Source organism: Scyliorhinus torazame, chromosome 1, assembly GCF_047496885.1.
Source record: "Scyliorhinus torazame isolate Kashiwa2021f chromosome 1, sScyTor2.1, whole genome shotgun sequence".
Taxonomy (NCBI): Eukaryota; Metazoa; Chordata; class Chondrichthyes; order Carcharhiniformes; family Scyliorhinidae; genus Scyliorhinus; species Scyliorhinus torazame.
Window position 1 is genome coordinate 246,447,618 of NC_092707.1, and position 24,995 is coordinate 246,472,612.

A 24,995-nucleotide genomic window follows, 5' to 3' on the forward strand; every position below is an offset into this window, starting at 1 on the left:
CCCACCCCGTATGGAGCTCTTTAACATCTCACTGACTTCATACACTGCCACTCAACATCCGCACCGTAGAATGAACCATTTAATTGATATAGATTTTTGATATTTAACTACAACCCGTTAATGTTTACAGAAAGAGGAATAAGTCTTGAGCTTTCGTACAGAATTCACGTTATGTAGATGAGTGGGCGGGGCCTATCTGGCACTTCCCGGAGAAGAGGAGCTGCAAGATTGTGGGCACTCTGCTGCTCAGGAGGTTTTCATTGCTTTTCTCAAACTCTTTGTACTTCCCAAATGATTTTGCAATTCAATCTCCCAAGACAAGTCGAAAAGTTAGGACTAAACCATTCAGGAGAGACTCTATGAAGCACTTCTTTACACAAAAGGTGATAGAGGTTTAGCCCTCTCCCCCACAAACAGCGGTCGAATCTAGAAAAGTTGTTGATTTTAAATCTGAGGTAGATAGACTTGTGCTGAGCAAAGATATAAAGGGATATGGACGCAAGGCAGGTATATGGGCCGGGATTCTCTGAACCTCCGCTCCGAAATCGCGTTCGGCGCGCGGGCGGAGAATGGGGCGTCAGACCCGCGATTGGGTCCGACGCCGGGATGTGAACGTCCGGCAATTGGAGAATTGACGCCAGTCGCGAGCGCGCAGTCAATGCGGCGCCAGTCGGGGGCATTGAAAGAGGCCCCTGCGGCGATTCTCCGCGGTCGACCAGCCGAGTTCCCGCAGGCATGCTTCTCCAGGGGGGGGGGCCTTCACGATTGCCAGACATGCGATCAGAGGTCAAGACCCATCTGGTGGTGGCCTACCGTCTTCCACGCCAGCCCACTGTGTGGGTCCACCATGTCGCGTGGGGCAGGCGCAGCAGCGGCCGCCGCGAGCATGCGTGGACCCACGGCCAGAAATGCAGGGCTGCATATCAGAAGCCGGAGCTGCGTGGAACACTCTGACGCCGTGTTGGCCCCATGTGGGCATTGGAATCACTGGAGCACGAGTCGCCATGGCACCAGCGTGAAACACTCCAGTACGCCGGCGTCAACACTTCGCCGCCGTTTTGAAAAATCCCGGCCATGGAGTTTTGCCACAGATCAGTGATGATCCCATTAAATGGTGGGACAGGCCCAAGGGACTGAATGGCGCCTCCTGTTCGTATGTTCCTATAACAAGATAGGCAATGGAAGCCCAAAGTCTCATATAGTGAACAACCTCAACCTTGAGAGGGATAGTAAAGCAAGGTTGGAAATCTTGTTGCTAACTTTGGTTCGCTCTTAATTCGTTGCTCGATGTGTCTTTACTTAATTTGCTCTGTTTCTATAACCTTTGCTCTAGAGTCGCCAGGTATCTTTATGATACCGCCATGAGGTTCAAGTTCAAGTGCTGATCAATAACTCAATACACCAGTTAGTAAGTTTCAAATCAAAACACATTTATTACACACAGTCAATCACTACTCATGCATAAAATTCTACTTACTAGACGATCTCCAACACTAAAAGGCCTACACTTAGCTTGGAACTGGCCCACCAGGTCGGGGGAACAAATAGCCTTTCGTTCGATTCTCAGCCTGCAGGATTCAAAAGCTGGCATAGACTGGTAGCGAGGAGCACCTATCTCGCAGCGTGCATTGACTGGAGACTTACTTGGTTGATGCGGCAGCTAGGCAGGTCACTGTCAAGAGTTGTTTCGAGCTGCTGAGTGACCCTGCCAAGAAGGACGAATTGAACTTGGGGACTCTACTTTATAGTCCTCAGAAGCTTCGCGCCGTTTGGGGTGGACCCCGTATCTGGCTCCAAGTGATTGGACTAGGTTCCGATCACTTGGATCGATTTCTCCAATACTGGAGCTGTTCCCTGATCGGTCCCTAAGTGTCCTAACCTCTGTGGCCTTTGTCTTGACCCCTCCTGGTGCCGAGGAGTCTGACTTGGCCTTATTCACCTTACATGCTCCAATTGTTCCCGGGGATCGCTCATTAGTCTGCAGATGGCTGTGAGTTTCAGTGCTGTCTGGGTTTCTGCAAGTTCTAATACACAGGAAACTTTGCACCTGCTAGTTTTTCCTGGCTTGGCTGAATTTCCCTGCATTCTTTGCGGACCTCCATTTTAAGTCGGGAAGTGGCCAATCCAGGTGGCTATACACCCACCTTGTGATCCCTAACGCGAAGTGTGAAAGATCACGTAACTGTGTCGTCTTCACTTCCTGACCCAGCGAGCACTCTTCCATGGCCTCTACACTGACCCTAACTATGTATGAAAATGTTTAACTAACAATTCTAAGTGACGCTATGTCACAACAGGGACTTGCATTACAACATTTAAAAAATGGTACCTCTAACTATCCTCAATAAACTATCCTCACTCAAACAATCAAAAGTAATCTACAACACTTTAAATATACAAACAGCAGCAACACAAGTTTCTCTGGCTTTGCAGTCAAGCACAGAGGTTTACATTCTCTCAGTTGTCTTTATTCACAAAATGACGCAAACGAATGTCCTTTATTGTAGATCAAGAGGTTCGGGGGCCTGGTGAAAACCGAAAATAGGGGATCTCATCCTGTATACCGGGGTGCGAGAGCAGTGGGCTCTCCTTCGCCATTTTCTCATGCGGATAGTCTGCACGATGCTGCAGCATATCGCCAATACTAAAAGGGATTCAATTATGTATGAAAGGGAGTACCATGTTATAAACGTATCACACCATGATGGTGTGTTGTTACTTGTCACTGGGCTCTGGGTGCCTTGGGGAAGTGAATCATTGACGGCCGGGGGCCGGGGGGGGGGGGGTTGGGGTCAGGGGGTTCGCATTCGCGCGGAACTGGATACAAATTACAATAACGACAAAAAACACGTATGACGACTTCATGTTCTATTCTTTCTTCTCTTCTCTTCCTTTTCGTCTCATCTTTCTTCCTGGTCCTTCAGGAATTCTGTGAATCAAGCATAGTTTCTGTTACTAACTTGTTTAATATCTTTGTATGTTAGCATGTCTGTCTTTTACTGCCAATTTCCCTTTATAGTTGGTCACCGTTAGTGACTCCCTCATTTTTTTTTTTTACCGAATATTCGGACAAGACATCTAAGAGAATACTGCCATGCTGCGAGCCGTCTCGCAGCCTGTGTCATTTACCATCCTAGTGTTTGAGGATGTAAATAGCATAGGGAAGCAATCCTAAGGGTTGCTGAAACCAAACAAAAGAATTTTGAATGTAATCGAGCCAAAATGGGGTGCGTGTGGGCGGGTAAGATTTGGATGGAATCCCTGGGTAGGACGGTGATCAATGCCATATGTGCTCTACCCGAGCGTAGCTGACCAGAAGAGGGTCCTCAGGCAGGGCGAGGACCAATGCCGTGGTAAGTCGTGTTTCTGTTTTTCTGTTTCTTTTCATTGGTATATTTCTTTATTTTGTTCTTCGTTGTTTATTTATTGATTTAATTTTGGGGGGGGGGGGTAAATTGTAATTGTTGAAGTTAACCGAAGGTTTAAGACATGGCAGGAGATCTCAGACCCGTGTCATGCTCCCTGTGTGCGATGTGGGAGTTCAGTGACACGTCCACTGTCCCTGGCTCCTTCACGTGCAAGAAGTGTGTCCAGTTGCAGCTCCTGTTAGACCGCTTGATGGCTCTGGAGCTGCGGATGGACTCACTTTGGAGCATCCGCGATGCTGAGGACGTCGTGGATAGCACATTTAGCGAGTTGGTCACACCGCAGGTGAAAGGTACTGAGGGAGATAGAAAATGGGTGACCAAAAGACAGAGCAAGAGTAGGAAGGCAGTGCAGGTGTCCTCTGCGGTCATCTCCCTGCAAAACAGATATACCACTTTGGATACTGTTGAGGGAGATGGCTCACCAGGGGAAGGCAGCAGCAGCCAGGTTCATGGCACCGTAGCTGGCTCTGCTGCGCAGCTGGGCAGGAAGAAGAATGGCAGGGCTCTAGTGATAGGGAACTCAATTGTAAGGAGAATAGACAGGCGGTTCTGCGGATGCAATTGAGACTCCAGGATGGTATGTTGCCTCCCTGGTGCAAGGGTCAAGGATGTCTCGGAGCGGCTGCAGGACATTCTGGGGGGAGGGTGAACAGCCAGCTGTCGTGGTGCACATAGGCACCAACGATATAGGTAAAAAACGGGACGAGGTCCTACAAGCTGAATTTGGGGAGCTAGGCGTTAAACTAAAAAGTAGGACCTCAAAGGTAGTAATCTCAGGATTGCTACCAGTGCCACGAGCAAGTCAGAGTAGGAATGTCAGGATAGAGAGGATGAATACGTGGCTCGAGAGATGGTGCAAGAGGGAGGGATTCAAATTCCAGGAATACTAAAAGAAATAAAACAGGAAGTGAAAACATTAATGGTAAGCGACGCGGCAGGTTGTTACATGAAGATATGGGTTCGATGACAAGGAAAATTAGGAGAAAGGTTAAGAGGAAATATAACTTAGGAGAGGTTACTGATCGAGGTGTTAAGATTCAGAACAGAGGTTAAAAAAGCCAACATAAGTGTACTTTCATAGAATTTACAGTGCAGAAGGAGGCCATTCGGCCCATCGAGTCTGCACCGGCTCTTGGAAAGAGCACCCTACCCAAGGTCAACACCTCCGCCCTATCCCCATAGCCCAGTAACCCCACCCAACACTAAGGGCAATCTTGGACACTAAGGGCAATTTATCATGGCCAATCCACCTAACCCGCACATCTTTGGACTGTGGGAGGAAACCGGAGCACCCGGAAGAAACCCACGCACACACGGGGAGGATGTGCAGACTCCGCACAGACAGTGACCCAAGCCGGAATCGAACCTGAGACCCTGGAGCTGTGAAGCAATTGTGCTATCCATAAGGCTACCGTGCTGCCCAATCTTTACCTGAATGCTCGTAGTATTCGGAATAAGGTAAATGAGTTGATGGCGCAAATCATCGTGAATGACTATGATTTAGTGGCCATTACTGAAACATGGTTAAAAGATGGTCACGACTGGGAGTTAAATATCCGAGGGTATCAAACTTTTCGGAAGGACAGAGTGGATGGTAAGGGAGGTGGTGTAGCTCTGTTAGTTAAGGATGACATCCGGGCAACAGGAAGGGATGACATCGGTGCTATGGAGGATAAGGTTGAATCCATATGGGTGGAAATCAGGAATAGTAAGGCGAAAAAGTCACTGATAGGAGTAATCTATAGGCCACCAAATAGTAACATTATGGTGGGGTAGGCAATAAACAAAGAAATAACAGATGCATGTAGAAATGGTACAGCAGTTATCATGGGGGATTTTAATCTACATATTGATTGGTTTAACCAGGTCGGTCAAGGCAGCCTCTCGGAAGGAGCGATCACAATATGGTGGAATTTAAAATACAGATGGAGGGTGAGAAGGTAAAATCAAGAACTAGTGTTTTGTGCTTAAACAAAGGAGATTACAATGGGCTGTGAGAAGAACTAGCTAAGGTAGACTGGGAGCAAAGACTTTATAGTGAAACAGTTGAGGAACAGTGGAGAACCTTCCAAGTGATTTTTCACAATGCTCAGCAAAGGTTTATACCAACAAAAAGGAAGGACGGTAAAAAGAGGGAAAATCGACCGTGGATATCTAAGGAAATAAGGGAGAGTATCAAATTGAAGGAAAAAACATAAAAATTAGCAAAGATCAGTGGGAGACTAGAGGACTGGGAAATCTTTAGGGGGCAACAGAAAGCTACTAAAAAAGCTATAAAGAAGAGTATGATAGATTATGAGAGTAAACTTGCTCGGAATATAAAAACAGATAGTAAAAGTTTCTACAAATACATAAAACAAAAAAGAGCGGCTAAGGTAAATATCGGTCCTTTAGAGGATGAGAAGGGAGCTTTAATAATGGGAGATGAGGAAATGGCTGAGGAACTGAACAGGTTTTTTGGGTCGGTCTTCACAGTGGAAGACACAAATAACATGCCAGTGACTGATGGAAATGAGGCTATGACAGGTGAGGACCTTGAGAGGATTGTTATCACCAAGGAGGTAGTGATGGGCAAGTGGAATTTTTTGAGGACATTAACAGTGCGGTAGATGATGACTTCCGGGTGCGGCGATGACCAGCTAAATTGCACGTTTCGGCAGCTCCCGGTGGAACGGACTTTTGGGCTCTTAATAAGAGCCCCAACGGCAATTTTAACGGCTAGAAGCACTGTGCGGTAAACCAGAAGGGAATTCCCCCTGGAAACGGATGGAAAAAGGAGAGGGAAGTGGCCAGATTGCAGTGGATCCTTTGGAGCAGCGGCAAGGAAGGCAAGCAAGAACCAAGATGGCGTCGGAAGGTGGCAGTTTAACATGGGGCCCTGAACAACAAGAGTTTTTGAAATGTTGCGTGGAAGAACTTAAAAAGGAAATGAAGAAGGAGCTGTTGGCCCCGATATTACAGGCGATCGAAGGGCGAAAGGATGAGCAAAAGACCCAGGAGCGGGAGCTTCGGGTCGTGAAGGCAAAGGCTACCGAGAACGAGGATGATATACAGGGCCTGGTGGTGAAGACGGAAATGCATGAGGCACACCATAAACGATGTGTGGAAAGTCTGGAGGTGCTGGAGAATAACGCGAGGAGGAATAATTTAAGGATTCTTGGTCTTCCTGAAGGTGCAGAAGGAGCGGATGTCGGGGCATATGTGAGCACGATGCTGCACTCGTTAATGGGAGCGGAGGCCCCGGCGGGTCCGCTGGAGGTGGAGGGAGCATACCGAGTGATGGCGCGAGGACCGAGAGCAGAAGAAATTCCTCGAGCCATAGTGGTGAGATTCCTCCATTTTAAGGACAGAGAGATGGTCCTTAGATGGGCAAAGAAAACTCGGAGCAGTAGGTGGGAGAACGCGGTGATCCGCGTATATCAAGACTGGAGTGCGGAGGTGGCGAGAAGGAGGGCGAGCTTTAATCGGGCCAAGGCGGTGCTTCACAAAAAGAAGATAAAATTTGGAATGCTGCAACCGGCAAGACTGTGGGTCACATATCAAGGGAGGCACCACTACTTTGAGACGGCGGATGAGGCGTGGACTTTTATTGTGGAAGAAAAACTGGAATAAGCGGGTTAATTTTAAAAAAAACGTTTGAAACAAAGTGGTGGGGCGAGTATGGGGGGGAGAAGAAGGGGGAAAAAGGGGGGGAAAGATGAGTTTTATGTTATTAATCCTGCGATGCGGTAACTTTTCTCTCTTCCACAGGTGGTGGTGGAGGGAGGAAGGGAGGTGGAGGAGATGGGGCGTTGGCCATGGCGGGCGGGGCCAAAAGGGAAGCGCGGGCTTTGTTCCCGTGCTATGATAATCATGGCGGGAATAGGGAAGCAGGAAGGAGGGGGTGTCGCGCGGTGCGAGCCGAGGTCACGGGGGGAAGCCGAGGTCGGCCAGAGTTTGCTGACTTCAGGGGGCAACATGGGGGGGGTGTAACTACGCTAGTGGGGGTCTAGCGGGGGTGGGGGGGTGGGAGGGGGGAGTTACTGGGTTGCTGCTGCTGGGGAGAGGGGGGAGCCGGAATGGGGTGGGGTGGGCGGGGGGGGGGGGGCACCGCCTGGGGGGGGGGGGGGGGGGGGACACAGCTGCGTGGGAACCGGGTGAGGAGCTGGAAAAAGGGGATGGCTAATCGACAAGGCGGGGGGGGGGGGGGGGGGGGGCCAACCCGGTTGATCACGTGGAATGTGAGAGGGCTGAACGGGCCGATGAAGAGGGCACGAGTACTCGCACACGTTAAGAAACTTAAGGCAGACGTGGTTATGTTACAGGAAACGCACTTGAAACTCATAGACCAGGTTAGACTACGCAGAGGATGGGTGGGGCAGGTGTTTCATTCGGGGCTAGATGCGAAAAACAGGGGGGTGGCTATACTAGTGGGGAAGCGGGTTATGTTTGTGGCAAAGACCATAGTGGCGGATAGCGGGGGCAGATACGTGATGGTGAGTGGCAAATTACAGGGGGAGGCGGTGGTTTTGGTAAACGTATATGCCCCGAACTGGGATGATGCCAATTTTATGAGGCACATGCTAGGACGCATCCCGGACCTAGAGGTGGGAAAGTTGGTAATGGGGGAGATTTTAATACGGTGCTGGAACCAGGGCTGGACAGGTCGAGGTCCAGGACTGGAAGGAGGCCGGCTGCAGCCAAGGTGCTTAAAGATTTTATGGAGCAGATAGGAGGAGTAGACCCGTGGAGATTTAGCAGACCTAGGAGTAAGGAGTTTTCGTTTTTCTCCTGTGTCCACAAAGTTTATTCGCGAATAGACTTTTTTGTTTTGGGAAGGGCGTTGATCCCGAAGGTGAAGGGGACGGAGTATACGGCTATAGTCATTTCGGATCACGCTCCACATTGGGTAGACTTGGAGATAGGGGAGGAAACAGAAGGGCGTCCACCCTGGAGAATGGACATGGGACTAATGGCAGACGAGGGGGTATGTCTAAGGGTGAGGGGGTGCATTGATAAATACTTGGAACTCAATGATAACGGGGAGGTCCAGGTGGGAGTGGTCTGGGAGGCGCTGAAGGCAGTGGTTAGAGGGGAGCTGATATCAATAAGGGCACATAAAGGAAAGCAGGAGAGTAGGGAACGGGAGCAGTTGCTGCAAGAACGTTTGAGGGTGGACAGGCAATATGAGGAGGCACCGGAGGAGGGACTGTACAGGGAAAGGCAAAGGTTACACGTAGAATTTGATTTGCTGACAACGGGTCCTGCAGAGGCACAGTGGAGGAAGACACAGGGTGTACCGTATGAGTATGGGGAGAAGGCGAGCAGGTTGCTGGCCCATCAATTGAGGAAAAGGGGAGCAGCGAGGGAAATAGGGGGAGTGAGGGATGAGGAAGGAGAGATAGAGTGGGGAGCGGAGAGAGTGAATGGATGTTCAAGGCATTCTATAAAAGATTATACGAAGCTCAGGCCCCCGGATGGGAAGGAGAGAATGATGTGCTTCCTGGACCGGCTGGAATGTCCTAAAGTGGAGGAGCAGGAGAGGGTGGGACTGGGAGCACAGATCGAGATAGAGGAAGTAGTGAAAGGAATTAGGAGTATGCAGGCGGGGAAGGCTCCGGGACCGGATGGATTTCCAGTCGAATTTTATAGGAAATATGTGGACTTGCTTGCCCCGCTACTGATGAGAACCTTTAATGAGGCGAAGGAAAGGGAACAGCTGCCCCCGACTATGTCAGAGGCATCGATATCGCTTCTCCTAAAGAAGGAAAAAGACCCGTTGCAATGCGGGTCCTATAGACCTATTTCCCTCCTAAATGTAGACGCTAAGATTCTGGCCAAGGTAATGGCAATGAGGATAGAGGATTGTGTCCCGGGGGTAGTCCATGAGGACCAAACTGGGTTTGTGAAGGGGAGACAGCTGAATACGAATATACGGAGGCTGCTAGGAGTAATGATGATGCCCCCACCAGAGGGGGAAGCGGAGATAGTGGTGGCGATGGATGCCGAGAAAGCATTTGATAGAGTGGAGTGGGATTATTTGTGGGAGGTGTTGAGGAGATTTGGCTTTGGAGATGAGTATATTAGATGGGTACAGCTGCTGTATAGGGCCCGATGGCGAGCGTGGTCACGAATGGACGGGGGTCTGCGTATTTTCGGCTCCATAGAGGGACGAGGCAGGGATGTCCTCTGTCCCCATTATTGTTTGCACTGGCGATTGAGCCCCTGGCAATAGCATTGAGGGGTTCCAGGAAGTGGAGGGGAGTACTCAGGGGAGGAGAGGAATACCGGGTATCTCTTTACGTGGACGATTTATTGGTGTATGTGGCGGACCCGGCGGAGGGGATGCCAGAGATAATGCGGATACTTGGGGAGTTTGTGGAATTTTCAGGATATAAGCTGAACATGGGGAAAAGTGAGCTGTTTGTGGTGCATCCAGGGGAGCAGAGCAGAGAAATAGAGGACTTACCGCTGAGGAAGGTAACAAGGGACTTTCGCTACTTGGGGATCCAGATAGCCAAGAATTGGGGTACATTGCATAGGTTAAACTTAACGCGGTTGGTGGAACAGATGGAGGAGGACTTTAAGAGATGGGACATGGTATCCCTGTCACTGGCAGGGAGGGTACAAGCGGTTAAAACGGTGGTCCTCCCGAGATTCCTCTTTGTGTTTCAGTGCCTCCCGGTGGTGATCACGAAGGCTTTTTTCAAATGGATTGAGAAGAGTATCATGAGTTTTGTGTGGGCCGGGAAGACCCCGAGAGTGAGGAAGGGATTTTTGCAGCATTGTAGGGATAAGGGGGGGTTGGCGCTACCGAGCCTGAGTGAGTACTACTGGGCCGCCAACATCTCAATGGTATGTAAGTGGATGGGAGAAGAGGAGGGAGCGGCGTGGAAGAGATTGGAGAAGGCGTCCTGTAGGGGGACTTGCCTACAAGCCATGGTGACGGCGCCGTTGCCGTTCTCACCGAAGAAATACACCACAAGCCCGGTGGTGGTGGCTACTCTGAAAATTTGGGGGCAATGGAGACGGCATAGGGGAAAGACGGGAGCCTCGGTGTGGTCCCCGATAAGAAATAACCATAGGTTTGCTCCGGGGAGAATGGATGGGGGATTTGGAACATGGCAAAGAGCAGGAGTAACACAATTGAGAGACCTGTTTGTAGATGGGACGTTTGCAAGTCTGGGAGCGCTGACCGAAAAATATGGGTTGCCCCAAGGGAATGCATTCAGGTATATGCAACTGAGGGCTTTTACGAGGCAACAGGTGAGGGAATTCCCGCAGCTCCCGACGCAGGAGGTGCAGGACAGAGTGATCTCAAAGACATGGGTGGGGGACGGTAGGGTGTCAGACATATATAGGGAGATGAGAGACGAGGGGGAGATTATGGTAGATGAGCTGAAAGGGAAATGGGAAGAAGAGCTGGGGGAGGAGATTGAGGAGGGGCTGTGGGCTGATGCCCTAAGTAGGGTAAACTCATCGTCCTCGTGTGCCAGGCTAAGCCTGATACAATTTAAGGTGTTACACAGGGCGCATATGACTGGAACACGGCTTAGCAATTTATTTGGAGTAGAGGATAGGTGTGCGAGTTGCTCGAAAAGCCCAGCGAATCACACCCACATGTTCTGGTCATGTCCGGCACTACAGGGGTTTTGGGCGGGGGTGACAAAGGTGCTTTCGAAGGTAGTGGGGGTCCAGGTCGAACCAAGCTGGGGGTTGGCTATATTTTGGGTTGCAGAAGAGCCGGTAGTGCAGGAGGCGAGAGAGGCTGATGTTTTGGCCTTGGCCTTGGCCACGTGCAAATTGGCATAGGGAGGCAAGAATAAGGGAAGTTAACACGTGGCTGAAAGAGTGGTGTGGGAAAGAGGGGTTCCTTTTCATGGGACACTGGCACCAGTTTTGGGACAGGGGGGACCTATACTGTTCGGATGGTCTCCACCTGAACTGAGCTGGGACCAGTGTTCTGGCGAAAAGAGTAAATAAGGTGGTCAATAGGACTTTAAACTAGAGATTGGGGGGGGTGGGGGGGGTGGGGGGGGGGAGGGAAAGTCAGGGAACCAAGAGGTGAAGTATTCAGTGGGAAGCATAGCTGCTTAGGAATACAAAAAAGCACGAAAAGACAGAACTCAGGAGAGGTTACGATAGTCCCCATCCCACAAAATATGACACAGTGTATGGAAAGGCTCAGTAAACCAAGGTCCATCACACTAAGAAAACAAAAAGGGACGGTCAATAGAGAATTAAAGGTGCTATATTTAAATGCGCGCTGTGTACGGAACAAGATAGATGAGCTTGTGGCCCAGATTGTGACTGGCAGGTATGCTGTGGTAGGCATCACAGAGACGTGGTTGCAGGGGGTTCAGGACTGGCATTTAAACATCCAGGGATTCACAACCTATCGAAAAGACAGAGAGGTGGGCAGAGGGGCGGGTTGCCTTGTTAATTAGGAATTAAATTAAATCAATAGCACTAAACGACATAGGGTGAGATGATGTGGAGACTGTGTGGATAGAGTTGAGGAACCACAAACGCAAAAAAAAACCATAATGGGAGTTATGTACAGGCCTCCTAACTGGTCAGGATCAGGGGCACAAAATGCACCACGAAATAGAAAGTGCATGTCAGAAAGGCAAGGTCACAGTGATCATGGGGGACATCAATATGCAGGTGGAATGGATAAATAATGCTGCCAGTGGACCCAAGAAAAAATAATTCATTGAATGTTTACAGGAGGGCTTTTTCGAACAGCTTGTGATGGAGCCCACGAGGGGACAGGCCATTCTGGACTTAGTGTTATGTAATGAGCCAGACTTGATGAAAGATCTTAAAGTAAGGGAACACTTTGGAGGCAGTGATCATAATATGGTAGAATTCAATCTCCAATTTGAAAGAAAGAAGGTAGAATCAGATGTAAAGGTGTTACAGTTAAATAAAGGTAACGACAGGGGCATGAGGGAGGAACTGACGAAAATCGACTGGGAATGAAATGACAAAATGAAAATCGCTTATTCTCACAAGTAGGCTTCAAATGAAGTTACTGTGAAAAGCCCCTCGTCGCCACATTCCGGCGCCTGTTCGGGGAGGCTGTTACGGGAGCAGAGCCTAGTGGGAAAGACGATAGAACAGCAATGGCAGGAGTTTCTGGGAGTAATTGAGGACACAGTACAGAGGTTCATCCCAAAGAAAACTAAGGTTATCAGAGGGGGGATTAGGCAGCTATGGCTGACAAAGGAAGTTAGGGAATGCATCAATGCAAAAGAGAAAGCCTATAATGTGGCAAACAGTAGTGGGATGTCAGAAGATTGGGAAGATTACAAAAACAAACAGAGGATAACAAAGAGAGAAATAAGGAAAGAGAGGATCAATTATGAAGGTAGGCTAGCCAGTAACATTAGGAATGATGGTAAAAGTTTCTTTAAATACATTAAAAACAAACGGGAGGCAAAAGTAGACATTGGGCCGCTCCAAAATTACGCTGGTAATCTAGTGATGGGAGACAAGGAAATAGCTGAGGAACTAAATAAGTGCTTTGCGTCAGTCTTCACAGTAGAAGACATGAGTAATATCCCAACAATTCAGGACGGTCAGGGGGCAGAGTTGAATATGGTAGCCATCACAAAGGAGAAAGTGCTAGAGAAACTAAGAGGTCTAAAAATTGATAAATCTCCGGGCCCAGATGGGCTACATCCTAGAGTTCTAAAGGGGATAGCTGAAGAAATAGTGGAGGCGTTAGTTGTGATCTTTCAAAAGTCACTGGAGTCAGGGAAAGTCCCAGAGGATTGGAAAATAGCTGTTGTAAGCCCCTGTTCAAGAAGGGAACAAGGAAAAAGGTGGAAAATTATAGGCCAATTAGCCTAACCTCGGTTGTTGGCAAGATTCTAGAATCCATTGTTAAGGATGAGATTTCTAAATTCTTGGAAGTGCAGGGTCGGATTAGGACAAGTCAGCATGGATTTAGTAAGGGGAGATCGTGCCTGACAACCCTGTTAGAGTTCTTTGAAGAGATAACAAATAGGTTAGACCAAGGAGAGCCAATGGATGTTATCTATCGTGACTTCCAAAAAGCCTTTGATAAGGTGCCTCACGGGAGACTGCTGGGTAAAATAAGGGTCCATGGTATTTGAGGCAAGGTGCTAACATGGAATCACGATTGGCTGTCAGGCAGAAGGCAGAGAGTTGGGATAAAAGATTCTCTTTCGGAATGGCAACCGGTGATGAGTGGTGTCCCGCAGGGTGCAGTATTGGGGCCACAGCTGTTCTCTTTATATATTAACGATCTAGATGACGGGACTTGGGGCATTCTGGCTAAGTTTGCCGATGATACAAAGATAGGTGGAGGGGCAGGTAGTATGGAGGAGGTGGGGACGCTGCAGAAAGATTTAGACAGCTTAGGAGAGTGGTCCAAGAAATGGCTGATGAAATTCAACGTGGGCAAGTGCGAGGTCTTGCACTTTGGAAAAAAGAATAGAGGCATGGACTATTTTCTAAACGGTGACAAAATTCATAATGCTGAAGTGCAAACGGACTTGGGAGTCCTAGTCCAGGATTCACTAAAGGTAAACTTGCAGGTTGAGTCCGTAATTAAGAAAGCAAATGCAATGTTGTCATTTATCTCAAGAGGCTTGGAAAATAAAAGCAGGGATGTACTTCTGAAGCTTTATAAAGCATTAGTTAGGCCCCATTTAGAATACTGTGAGCAATTTTGGGCCCCACACCTCAGGAAGGACATACTGGCACTGGAGCGGGTCCAGCGGAGATTCACACGGATGATCCCAGGAACGGTAGGCCTAACATACGATGAACGTCTGAGGATCCTGGGATTATATTCATTGGAGTTTAGGAGGTTGAGGGGAGATCTAATAGAGACTTACAAGATAATGAATGGCTTAGATAGGGTGGACGTAGGGAAGTTGTTTCCATTAGCAGGGGAGACTGGAACCCGGGGGCACAGCCTTAAAATAGAAGGGAGTCACTTTAGAACAGAGATGCGGATAAATTTCTTCAGCCAGAGAGTGGTGGGTCTGTGGAATTAATTACCACAGAGGGCGGTGGAGGCAGTGACATTGAGTGTCTTCAAGACAGAAGTTCATAAATTCTTGATTTCTCGAAGAATTAAGGACTATGGAGAAAGAGCAAATAAATGGAGTTGAAAGCAGCCATTGTAAACGGTGCCAACGAAAAAAGGGTCAATTTGTCTTTTAACTTCAAATCAGCCCCACAGAAGCAGAGCCACAAAAAATTAATTAAAACTCTGAGTGTTCCTCTCCACGGAAATCTTTAGTAAAAGGCGAAAGATTTATACGATCTGAAGAGAAACCAGAATACTAACATTCACATCAAACTTACTCACTACCCACCTCGTATGGAGCTCTTTAACATCACACTGACTTCACACACTGCCACTCAACATCCGCACCGTAGAATGAACCAGTTAATTGATACAGATTTTCATATTTAACTACAACCCGTTAATGTTTACAGAAAGAGGAATAAGTCTTGAGCTTTCGTACAGAATTTAAGTTATGTAGATGAGTGGGCGGGGCCTATCTGGCACTTCCCGGAGAAGGGGAGCTGCAGATTGTGGGCACTCAGCTGCTCAGGAGGTTTTCATTGCTTTTCTCAAACTCTTTGTACTTCCCAAATGATTTTGCAATTCAATCTCCGAAGACAAGTCGAAAAATTAGGACTAAACCATTCAGGAGAGACACTATGAAGCACTTCTTTACACAAAAGGTGATAGAGGTTTAGCCCTCTCCCCCACAAACAGCGGTCGAATCTAGAAAAGTTGTTGATTTTAAATCTGAGGTAGATAGACTTGTGCTGAGCAAAGATATAAAGGGATATGGACGCAAGGCAGGTATATGGGCCGGGATTCTCTGAACCTCCGCTCCGAAATCGCGTTCGGCGCGCGGGCGGAGAATGGGGCGTCAGACCCGCGATTGGGTCCGACGCCGGGACGTCAACGTCCGGCAATTGGAGAATTGACGCGAGTCGCGAGCGCGCAGTCGATGCGGCGCCAGTCGGGGGCATTGAAAGAGGCCCCTGCGGCGATTCTCCACGGTCGACCAGCCGAGTTCCCGCAGGCATGCTTCTCCGGGGGGGGGGGGGGGGGGGCGCTTCACGATGGCCAGACATGCGATCAGGGGTCATGACCCATCTGGTGGTGGCCTACCGTCTTCCACGCCAGCCCACTGTGTGGGTCCACCATGTCGCGTGGGGCAGGCGCAGAAGCGGCCACCGCGAGCATGCGCGGACCCACGGCCAGAAATGCAGGGCTGCATATCAGCAGCCGGAGCTGCGTGGAACACTCTGACGCCGTGTTGGCCCCATGTGGGCATTGGAATCACTGGAGCACGAGTCGCCATGGCACCAGCGTGAAACACTCCAGTACGCCGGCGTCAACACTTCGCCGCCGTTTTGGAAAATCCCGGCCATGGAGTTTTGCCACAGATCAGTGATGATCCCATTAAATGGTGGGACAGGCCCAAGGGACTGAATGGCGCCTCCTGTTCGTATGTTCCTATGACAAGATAGACAGTGGAAGCCCAAATTCTCATATAGTGAACAACCTCAACCTTGAGAGGGATAGTAAAGCAAGGTTGGAAATCTTGTTGCTAACTTTGGTTCGCTCTTAATTCGTTGCTCGATGTGTCTTTACTTAATTTACTCTGTTTCTATAACCTTTGCTCTAGAGTCGCCAGGTATCTTTATGATACCGCCACGAGGTTCAAGTTCAATTGCTGATCAATAACTCAATACACCAGTTAGTAAGTTTCAAATCAAAACACATTTATTACACACAGTCAATCACTACTCATGCATAAAACTCTACTTACCAGACTATCTCTAACACGAAAAGACCTATACTTAGCTTGGAACTGGCCCACCACCAGGTCAGGGGAACAAATGGCCTTTCGTTCGATTCTGAGCCTGCAGGATTCAAAAGCTGGCATAGACTGGTAGCGAGGAGCACCTATCTCGCAGCGTGCATTGGCTGGAGACTTACTTGGTTGATGCGGCAGCTAGGCAGGTCACTGTCAAGAGTTGTTTCGAGCTGCTGAGTGACCCTGCCAAGAAGGACCAATTGAACTTGGGGACTCTACTTTATAGCCCTCAGAGGCTTCGCGCCATTCAGATGGACCCCGTATCTGGTTCAAAGTGTTTGGACTAGGTTCCGATCACTTGGATCGATTTCTCCAATACTGGAGCTGTTCCCTGATCGGTCCCTAAGTGTCCTGACCGCTGTGGCCTTCCTTTGTCTTGACTCCTGCTGGTGCCGAGGAGTCTGGCTTGGCCTTATTCACCTTACATGTTTCAATTGATCCCGGGGATCGCTCATTAGTATGCAGATGGCTGTGAGTTTCAGTGCTGTCTGGGTTTCTGCAAGTTCTAATACACAGGAAACTTTGCAGGACCAGACATCCAAAGAAATACTGCCATGCTGCGGGCCGTCTTGCAGCCTGTGTCATTTACCATCCTAGTGTTTGAGGATGTAAATAGCATAGGGAAGCAATTCTAAGGGGTGCTAAAACCAAACAAAAGATTTTTGAACGTAATCGAGCCAAAATGGGGTGCGTATGGGCTGCGGCGGGTAAGATTTGGATGGAATCCCCGGGTAGGACGGTGATCAATGCCGTATGTGCTCTACCCGAGCGTAGCTGACCAGAGGGGGGTTGTAGTAGGGACTTTAGTTGGCGGATTTGTTGCCTTGATACCCTGTATTCATTCTTAACTGGCTGCTTGACTATATTTCATGGCAATAGACACTTGGCAAAGCATGATGTATATATTAGTTTTATTTCAGTCAAGAAGTTCTGCATGTAATAGGCAGAAGGTCAGACTATGTAAACAAGTGCACAGCTGCACATTTTGCTGAGAGTAGACAATTACTATTGTTCTTAGGCTGGGAATTCAAGGCCTGTTGTTTAACACTTCTCGCTTTTCTGTCTCTGGGCTTATCAAAGGAATGCCTCGTTTTTCTAAATATTGCTTATTGAACCATATAAAGTACTGCTATGCTCTTGTAAGGTGCGGACAATTAGAAGGACTGCATGGCCACTCTAACTCCGTCCACGAACTTCGTGTTGAATAAAAGACCTTTGCGAAATCTCGAAGTGCTGGCTATGTTTTTCCACAACAGGGGTCCTCAGGCAGGGCGACGACCAATGCCGTTTCTCCATTGCCTGAGCAACCGGCAAGAACGGGTAAGAATGTGGTCGTCGTGGGAGCTGCCTCTCGAATTAGGAGAGCAACTATGAGTCTGGTTCTGTCGACAGACTAGTTCCTCTGAACTATTGTCTGGGACAAACTTGTTCCATTAACAGCTATTGGGCGTCAAAGGGGGAGGTGATGTGGGGCCGTGAAAAACTTTCCGAGTTTACACACAACACTTAACGATAACATTAACGAACATACATTCAACAAACATGGTGGAGGTTCCATCAGAAAGGACATCGTAAATCACATTTCTTATCCTGCACCTAATCAATTTCCCTCGCCACCACCTCCCTCCGAAGTTGACCTGTCAGCATCCGTCCTGCCTTCTCTCCATACTCGTGGACCATCCCCCTCGCCCGCCTCAATTGGCGCATCGTCTTCCTTGTAGACTGCCAGTCAAAACTCGCCTGCAACTCCTTCCTCTTTTCCAACAGTGTTGGAGCCACATCCTCTGCATACCTCCTATCCACTTCCAATATCTCATCTATTAACCTTTGTTGTTCCACTCTCTCCTCCTTATCCATCTTTGCCTTAAACAATATCACCTCCCGCCTCACCACTGCCTTCAAAGCTTCCCATACCACCGGCTGCGAGACCTCACTCGTACAATTAAACCTCACATATTCCACAATCACTTTTTCAATCTTATCACAAAACGCTCGGTCCCCCAACAGCCCCACATCCAATCTTCACCCCCGCCTCTGCACTATTCCCTTCTCCAACACCATATCAACACAGTGTGGTGCATGGTCCGATATCACAATTGCCGAATATTCCAACCTCTTGACCGTGTCCAATACCGACTTACCCGCCACAAAAAATCTATCTGCGAATAGGCCTTATAAACTGAAGAGAAGAAAGAATACTTCCGCTCCCACTGCTGCAAGAACCTCCAAGGATCCACGCTTCCCATTTCCACCATTAGCCCAGCCAATGCCTTCACTCCCCCTGACTGAGTAAGCAATCGCAGTCATGACCTATCCAATTTTGGCTCCTGCACCATATTCCAGACTGCACCCACTATCAATTCATGTGAATCCAAGTCAGGGATGGCCCTACATACCTTCTTGACAAACGCTGCTCATTCCTGGTTGGGACCGTACACGCTTACCAATGCCACCAACCTCCCTTCCAATGCCCCTTTCACTATCATGTATCTACCTCCCTGATCTGCCACAGCGTTCTCCAGTTGGATCCTCACTCTTGTATTCACCAGAACCAGCACGCCCTACTTTCGAAGCCTGACTGGTACATCTGGCTAACTCAGCCCTATCTAAGCCTCCCCTGTTCCTTCATCCTCAAGTGAGTCTCCTGCAACATTGCCACATTTGCTTTCAAACTTTTCAAATGCGCAAGCACCCTCGACCTCTTCACTGGGCCTGCCAACCCCCTCACGTTCCACGTAACTATCCTAACAGAGGGTCTCTCCCCACCCCCCTCCTGCTTATCCACCATCATCATAATTTCAGGCCCTACCCACTGAGCCTGACCCGTCCAAATCCATTCTTCTACCACTATATTTGTTTATGCTCCTTCAACTTGAATAGCTTCCTGTATCACAATGCCATGGCCAGTCAGCTCATCCACCCTGCAGCCCACACTCCCATTCAAAGAAGCTGAGAGAACTTCATACCTGTAGGACAAATGCATGGGGCTGCTGCCCTCTGCGTCCCCCCTAGGTGCCTGTATGACAAATTAAGGACCAGGACGTCACCATCTCCCATGAAAGACACTTTAAGGTGTCTCCTCCGTCTCGCCCAGATAGAGAGTTTCTTTGATAGCATCTCTACAACAACAGCGATTAGTATATCGCATATTTAACATAGAAACCAAGGAGCATTTTAAAACAAAATGTGGCACCAAACCACCCGAGATGTTTGTCTGTCTGTATGCGACTTAAGACGGGGATTCATGCCGTTTCTCCGACCCAAGCGCGAGGCACAATCCAGAATTTTCGTTGCAACACCACAGATCAACATAGAGTGACACTTGGTGTTAGCATTAAAGACTTTGTGTAACGCAAGAGAGCCCATTAAAATATGTGAAAGATTTGACATGCAAAGTTCATCTGTCAATTTTTTTTTTTTAATTTAGAGTACCCAATTCATTTTTCCAATTAAGGGGCAATTTAGCGTAGCCAATCCACAGACCCTGCACAGCTTTGGGTTGTGGGGGCGAAATCCACACAAACACAGAGAGAATGTGCAAACTCCACGCGGACAATGACCCAGAGGCAGGATCAAACCTGGGACCTTGGTGCCGTGAATCTGCAGTGCTAGCCACTGTGCTTATGTCAATTCAAATAATTGGCGGAAGTATTAGAATGAAGAATATGTACAGCAGAAATGCCACCAGAATTGTATTACTTCTGCCACATCAAACTAAAGATTTCCAAAACTACACACCACTCACCGAGTCGGACAACATTTCTGTTTTTAGAGTTAAAACAAGCCCCACCAGAAGTAGGGCATCAAAAAATTAATTAAAACTCTGAGTGTTCCTCTCCACGGAAATCTTTAGTAAAAGGCAAAAGATTTTTTTTTCAAAAAATATACTTTCTTCATAAAATCTATCATAAACATTACAGAGCATTTTGAATTGTCTTGACTGTACATTTCCATCAGAGTTACACATTCCCTTGCTTTCTTCCATTCAATTTTGATAACATTACACAGATATCGCTCTTTACGTTACAATTCCTTCTTAAATATTTGCATTGTCATGTTTCTTTTAAACATTGGAGTGTTAATGACCCAGATCGGGGGGGGGGGTTTACACTGTTACTCGCCCCTCGGTGTACATTTGCTGGTAAGATCTTACACAGTGGCCTTTCCCCATTGCGCCTTGGCGGCAGCTGCCCCAAGCGTGAGCGCGCCCCTCAGCACGTAGTCCTGGACCTTGGAATGTGCCAGCCTGCAGCACTTGGTCGAAAACAGCTCTTTGTCCTGGAAGATCAGCAAGTTTTGGGCAGACCAAAGAGCGTCTTTCACCGAGTTGATGACCTTCCAGCAGCAGTTGATGTTTGTCTCGGTGTGTGTCCCTGGAAACAGTCCGTAGTGCATTGAGTCCTGTGTTACAGAGCTGCTCGGGCTGAACCTTGACAAATACCACTGCATCGCTCTCCAGACCTTATTTGCAAAGGCACATTCCAGAAGGAGGTAGGTGACCGTCTCATTTCCCCCACAGCCACTCCGAGGGCAGCATGCAACAGCGCAGAGCCTTCGAGTGTACATTAAGAATGTGAGGGGGGAAGAGTCCTTGTCACCACCAGCCAAGCTAGGTCTTGGTGCTTGTTTGCAGTTTCCAAGGTATCGCTGAGCTTCTAATTTTCTCAATTTACACCCATTCAAATAATAATCGGCCTTTTATTTTTCCGACCAAAGCGGATCACGTCACATTTAACTGCATCTACCAAACAAATGCCCACTCACCCAGCCCGTCCAAATCCCACTGAAATGTTCTGCATCGTCCTCACAGTTCACTCTCCCACCCACTTTTTAACATCTGCAAATTTGGAAATACATTTAGGCCAAATGATTAGCATCTAATTATAGTATATTGTATACCTTAGGGTCAGTCTTTTGAAGGGTAGGTGGGGACTGAGATGGGCCAAGTAGCCTCCTTCAGCACTGTCGGGAGTCTATGACGATGATGTGACATTTTGGGTCAGTTTCTCCTGGTGTTTGACCCCACAACCCAAAGATGTGCAGGGTGGTGAATTGGCCACGCTGAATTGCCCCTTAATTGGGGAAAAAAGGAATCAAATATTTTTTAAAAAAATATTTGTAAAGAGGCATTACACCTCTGGTAGGAGATTTAAAGTGCAGCCTCTAATGCACATGTTCCAGTATAATCACAAAGTAATGTAAACGGGGCCAACGAAAACAAGGTTAATCTGTTTTTTAACTTTAAATCAACCCCACAAAAAATTAATTAAAACCCTGAGTGCTCCTCTCCACGGAAATCTTTAGTAAAAGGCGAAAGATTTATACGATTTGATAAGAAACCAGAGTACTGACATTGACATCTAACTTACTCATTACCCACCTCGTATGGAGCTCTTTAACATCACACTGACCTCACACACTGCCACTCAACATCCGCACCGTAGAATGAACCATTGAATTGATATAGATTTTCATATTTAACTACAACCCGTTAATGTTTACAGAAAGAGGAATAAGTCTTGAGCTTTCGTACAGAATTTAAGTTATGTAGATGAGTGGGCGGGGCCTATCTGGCACTTCCCGGAGAAGAGGAGCTGCAAGATTGTGGGCACTCTGCTTCGCAGGAGGTTTTCATTGCTTTTCTCAAACTCTTTGTACTTCCCAAATGATTTTGCAATTCAATCTCCCAAGACAAGTCGAAAAGTTAGGACTAAACCATTCAGGAGAGACTCTATGAAGCACTTCTTTACACAAAAGGTGGTCGAGGTTTAGACCTCTCCCCCACAAACAGCGGTCGAATCTAGAAAAGTTGTTGATTTTAAATCTGAGGTAGATAGACTTGTGCTGAGCAAAGATATTAAGGGATATGGACCCAAGGCAGGTATATGGGCCGGGATTTTCTGAACCTCCGCTCCAAAATCGCGTTCAGCGCACGGGCGTTTAATGGGGCGTCAGACCCGCGATCGGGTCCGACGCCGGGATGTGAACCTCCGGTGATTGGAGAATTGACGCTAGTCGCGAGCGCATAGTCGATGCGGCGCCAGTCGGGGGCGTTGAAAGAGGCCCCTGCGGCGATTCTCCGCGGTCGACCAGCCGACTTCCCACCGGCATGCTTCTCCGGGGGGCCTCCACGACGGCCAGACCCGCGATCAGGGGTCATGACCCATCTGGTGGTGGCCTACCTTCTTCCACGCCAGCCCGCTGTGTGGGCCCACCATGTGGATATGATATGCAGGGCAGCATATCAGCAGCCGGAGCTGCGTGGAATACTCCGGCGCCGTGCTGGCCCCATGTGGGCCATGGAGTCGCTGGGCCAAGAGGCGCGATGGCACCGGCGTGAAACACATCAGCGGGTACACCGCCGTCAACACTTAGCTGCCCTTTTAACAATCCCGGCCATGGAGTTTGGCCACAGATCAGCGATGATCTCATTAAATGGTGGGACAGGCCCAAGGGACTGAATGGCCTCCTCCTGTTCCTATGTTCCTATGACAAGATAGGCAATGGAAGCCCAAAGTCTCATATAGTGAACAACCTCAACCTTGAGAGGGATAGTAAAGCAAGGTTGGAAATCTTGTTTCTAACTTTGGTTGGCTCTTAATTCGTTGCTCGTTGTGTCTTTACTTAATTTGCTCTGTTTCTATAACCTTTGCTCTAGAATCGCCAGGTATCTTTATGATACCGCCACGAGGTTCAAGTTCAAGTGCTGATCAATAACTCAATACACCAGTTAGTAAGTTTCAAATCAAAACACATTTATTACACACAGTCAATCACTACTCATGCATAAAACTCTACTTACTAGACGATCTCTAACACTAAAAGGCCTACACTTAGCTTAGAACTGGCCCACCAGGTCGGGGGAACAAATGGCCTTTCGTTCGATTTTGAGTCTGCAGGATTCAAAAGCTGGCATAGACTGGTAGCTAGTAGCACCTGTCTCATAGCGTGCATTGACTGGAGACTTACTTGGTTGATGCGGCTTCTAGGCAGGTCACTGTCAAGAGTTGTTTCGAGCTGTTGAGTGACCCTGCCAAGAAGGACGAATTGAACTGGGGGGCTCTACTTTATAGTCCTCAGGGGCTTCGCGCCGTTTGGGGTGGACCCCGTATCTGGCTCCAAGTGATTGGACTCGGTTCCGATCACTTGGATCGATTTCTCCAATACTGGAGCTGTTCCCTGATCTCTGGGCGGTCCCTAAGTGTCCTAACCTCTGTGGCCTTCCTTTGTCTTGACTCCTCCTGGTGCCGAGGAGTCTGACTTGGCCTTATTCACCTTACATGCTTCAATTGTTCCCGGGGATCGCTCATTAGTATGCAGATGGCTGTGAGTTTCAGTGCTGTCTGGGTTTCTGCAAGTTCTAATACACAGGAAACTTTGCACCTGCTAGTATTTCCTGGCTTGGCTGAATTTCCCTGCATTCTTTGCGGACCTCCATTTTAAGTCGGGAAGTGGCCAATCCAGGTGGCTATACACCCACCTTGTGATCCCTAACGCGAAGTGTGAAAGATCACATAACTGTGTCGTCTTCACTTCCTGACCCAGCGAACACTCTTCCATGGCCTCTACACTGACCCTAACTATGTATGAAAATGTTTAACTAACAATTCTAAGTGACGCTATGTCACAACAGGGACTTGCATTACAACATTTAAAAAATGGTACCTCTAACTATCCTCAGTAAACTATCCTCACTCAAACAATCAAAAGTAATCTACAACACTTTAAATATACAAACAGCAGCAACACAAGTTTCTCTGGCTTGGCAGTCAAGCACAGAGGTTTACATTCTCTCAGTTGTCTTTATTCACAAAATGACGCAAACGAATATCCTTTATTGTAGATCAAGGGGTTCGGGGGCCTGGTGAAAACCGAAAATAGGGGATCTCATCCTGTATACCGGGGTGCGAGAGCGGTGGGCTCTCCTTCGCCATTTTCTCATGCGGATAGTCTGCACGATGCTGCAGCATATCGCCAATACTAAAAGGGATTCAATTACGTATGAAAGGGAGTACCATGTTATAAACGTATCACACCATGATGGTGGGTTGTTACTTGTCACTGGGCTCTGGGTGCCTTGGGGAAGTGAATCATTGACGGCCGGGGGGGGGGGGGGGGGGGGGGGGGGGGGGGGGGGGGGGGGGGGGGGGGTTGGGTTCAGGGGGTTCGCATTCGCGCAGAACTGGATACAAATTACAATAACGACAAAAAACACGTATGACGACTTAATTGTTCTATTCTTTCTTCTCTTCTCTTCCTTTTCGTCTCATCTTTCTTCCTGGTCCTTCAGGAATTCTGTGAATCAAGCATAGTTTCTGTTACTAACTTGTTTAACATCTTTGTATGTTAGCATATCAGTCTTTTAGTGCCAATTTCCCTTTATAGTTGGTCACCAGTGTACCTCCCTCATTTTTTTTTTTACCGAATATTCGGACAAGACATCTCAGAAAATACTGCCATGCTGCGAGCCGTCTCGCAGCTTGTGTCATTTACCATCCTAGTGTTTGAGGATGTAAATAGCATAGGGAAGCAATCCTAAGGGTTGCTGAAACCAAACAAAAGAATTTTGAATGTAATCGAGCCAAAATGGGGTGCGTATGGGCCGCAGCGGGTAAGATTTGGATGGAATCCCCGGGTAGAACGGTGATCAATGCCGTATGTGCTCTACCCGAGCGTAGCTGACCAGAGGAGGGTCCTCAGGCAG

General features: G+C 48.2%; 2 non-coding genes and 1 pseudogene across 2 annotated transcripts; all 3 read right to left on the reverse strand.

The window, feature by feature from the left end:
* Positions 1 to 14,619: 14,619 nt before the first annotated feature.
* On the reverse strand, positions 14,620 to 14,732 carry LOC140430376 (U5 spliceosomal RNA). Its single transcript, XR_011949400.1, has one exon. It is a non-coding gene; the product is annotated as a U5 spliceosomal RNA (small nuclear RNA).
* A 5,341-nt stretch (positions 14,733 to 20,073) lies between these two features.
* Positions 20,074 to 20,216, reverse strand: LOC140430453 (U5 spliceosomal RNA; annotated as a pseudogene).
* Positions 20,217 to 21,523: 1,307 nt separating this feature from the next.
* Positions 21,524 to 21,639, reverse strand: LOC140430408 (U5 spliceosomal RNA). The gene has a single exon (XR_011949416.1). It is a non-coding gene; the product is annotated as a U5 spliceosomal RNA (small nuclear RNA).
* Between the last annotated feature and the right edge of the window lie 3,356 nt (positions 21,640 to 24,995).